This window comes from Neolamprologus multifasciatus, chromosome 20, assembly GCF_963576455.1.
Source record: "Neolamprologus multifasciatus chromosome 20, fNeoMul1.2, whole genome shotgun sequence".
NCBI classification, from domain to species: domain Eukaryota; kingdom Metazoa; phylum Chordata; class Actinopteri; order Cichliformes; family Cichlidae; genus Neolamprologus; species Neolamprologus multifasciatus.
Window position 1 is genome coordinate 27,570,802 of NC_140458.1, and position 3,325 is coordinate 27,574,126.

The following is a 3,325-nucleotide window of genomic DNA, read 5'->3' on the forward strand; positions in this document are numbered from 1 at the left end:
ACCACAATATCTCTCCTATGTAACAGCTGTACTTAAATATGTCCATGTTTGTGATGGGTTTCTAAGCACCCTTGTAGGATCCCTAGCCCTATAGTGCCTCACTAAAAGCTTGTCATATTTTAATTCAGTTCTCATTTTGTCCTAAACCTGACCGGCTTTGACTAGTTTGTTGGCATCTCGATAGACAGCAAGTCAAAGGTAAATTGAACAACAAGGGAAAATGTAACTAACCTGTGGAAGAAACGAAACACAAAATAGGTTCTCTGTGTTCACAGTTTAGTGATAAATGCCAGCCACATCTCACCTGTGTGCTTCACAATGAGTGTTATAACCTTATACTCACCTGCGACTTCGTTAGCTACACCTTGCCAGTACTGGGTTGAACCTCCTTTTGTCTTCAGAGCTTTATCATTTTTTCATGGCTCAGATCCAACACAGTGCACAACACAGCTCTGTTGGATAGAAATCTGGTTACTGTGGAGGGTGTTTGAATGCAGAGAATTTATTGTTATCGTCACTGACTGTGGTCATAAAAGGATGAACATGGTCAGCAACAGTACTCAGACAGGCTGTGCCATTTAAACTCTGCTCAGGTAACTAAGAAACTATCCCCCACACACCTCTAAACTACATCACTGATACAAGGTAGGACGGATTAAAGCTTTAATCTGTCCTACCTTGTATTCATGCTGTTTCTGAAATTAAGTCTCATCATACGTTGGAACATTTTTTCAGCCTCATATTGCCCAAGTTTTGTAAGCAAGTGCAAACTGTAGCCCCAGTTTCCTGTTCTTAGCTGACAGAGTGGCACCCACTGTGGTCTTCTGCTGATGTAGCCCAACTTTTTGAAGGTTTGATGTGTTGTGCATTCAGAGATGTTCTTCTGCATTCCTTAGTCATAATGTGTGAGCTTTGTGCCTTCCTATCAGCTCAAAGCAGTCTGGATATTCTCTTCTGACCCCTGTTATCAACAAGGCATTTTCAGCCAGAGAACAGATATTCTCTTTTTCTCTGGAAACCCTCAAGATGGTAACTTGAGAAAGTCTCTACATCTCTACAAGTTGCAGCAATATGATTGGCTGATTAGACATTAAAACGCAGTTTAACAGGTGTACCTAATGAGGTGTCCATGGCAAGTATATTAACCATCCAGCCATGTTTATTGTTAACAGTTTACCAAGTTTTATAAGCACCATTTGCTTCTTGATAACCAGATGTTTGCATTGGTTTGCAAATTAATTATTAAACTGCTAACCCATTTACTGTTGTAAACTGTGAAAAAGTTTAATTAACTATGAATTCATGAATTTAATTATTTGCATAGAGTCAAATCACAAAAACAGTCACTTCAAGGCACTTCATATTATGAGGTAAAGACCCTACAATAACACAGAGAAAATGCCAACAATCAGATGAACTCCTAGGGGCAAACACTTGGCAACAGTTGGAAGGAAAAAACAGTTGGGGGCGATGGGAGGATTTATAATTTTCATCTACAGTTTTAAAGTGTTACCCTGTTAAAGTTTATGTCTAAACTGAACAAAATTGAATAAATTCAGCTGCAGTTTTGGTTGCCGTGAGCAGAAATTGCCTCACATGAAGAAGAGCAGATTTAATTCAAGTCATCTGAGGAGCACAGTTGTCTTGCCCCTTGAGTATGGATGTAATTAATATCTGCGACTTGTGGGATAATGATTTACAGGCTTTTACTTTCATTTGTGCAACATGCAGTCTCCAGCTTTCATTATGCAAAAACCACATGTGTGTGGAGCCATGTGCCTTCAATTTGCTTTTTTTTATTCCTCGTTTTCCTAAACGGTGCCTTTCTTGTGGCAGTTCCTAATATGCTAAAATAGCTTCTTTGGCATTAATAGCCTTAAAAAAAAAAGAAACACAAAACCTGGAAACAGTCAAAGTGACTACAAAGTGCTCTACTGGGAAATCCTTGAATATTGGCTTATTTCTAAAGTCTTTTAGTCTTTAGGTAAATTCCACAGGCTTTGATGTTTGTCACATCAGGAGAGGAACAAAATTGGATAAAACAGCTGAATCTTCACCAAGAGACAGGACGCAGCTGGCCTGAATGGATGGCTTAGATTAGAAATTATACGAGATCCTCAGATGTGGTGATTGTGTGGTCTTGACTCCTCTCTCCTCCTCTGCAGCAGTGTTTGTCATTTCTGACCACATTTAAAGATTTAAGAAGCCACAGACACTGTCCTGACTTCCAGTGTAGGCAACCAGGCAAAACTGGGGCCCTTTGGCTTTGTACTTATACTCAGTTACTAATTTTATTTCACCATCTGCTAAAATTATGTCCAATGTTCCTAAAAAAAACAAAACAACCCAAAACAAACCAATGTTGTTGTTTTTTAAATGAGGCTTTAGTGAAATAGTGTTTCTGAAACGAATTAGAGCAAACGCAGTGGTGCACATTTTTCTATGATTGCCTATTTACACTAGATTTGGAGATATGTAACTGAAGAGAAGTACAAACCCAAACCAGTACATGCTGACACTTGGCCCATGTGGCATGAACATTACAACACATATTGCACCTTCAAGGTAACCAACATTTCAGTTTTTGTTGCCATTGTTCAGTTTATTTTAGTGGACTTGCTTCTTGCTTAGTTGCTAAAGCTCCACAACACTGGGGTGGTTTGGTCATAGGCCATAACTACAGGTAAAAGAGGGTCCACCTCAATCTGTATTTGGCAGAGGAAAATCACCAACAGGTAGCTTGTAGTCGGGGAAGTTTCTTTGCATACTGGAGACCTGCGGTGTTTGTCTCCATCTGTTGGGGTAAATAGAGAAATGCAGGATTATCATGTGGATAAATGGTTTACTGAGTTTCAGCACATATAGGAACGAAATGATGCTGATAAACTGAAAACATAAGTACACTCAGAACACAACCGCTTTTCTTTAAAGCAGGGGTGCCAGAATCTGCCTGACAAAGACATTTGTGGTCCATTTGTACATCTGTGGAAAATGTGTTGCTGTATTTTGATACATTTTACAGCTTATCCTGCTGATAAAGACATATCTCACTCACTCACTCATTCATACTAAACCAAAGTAACTAAGTAAAAGATTAAATAGAAACACAGTACAAAGAAGTAACAGAACCTTTATGTTTTATAACAGGATAATCTGAGACATTTTTTCAATGAAATTTTACAAATTATTTTTCACATTTAAACCCAAAGAGTCGTGCTGACAGAACTTTTTTTCTTTCGTATAACATGTATATCTATATATCTATATATCTATATATCTATCTATATATACATATATATGTTTAATGATGCCTTATGCAGGCCGG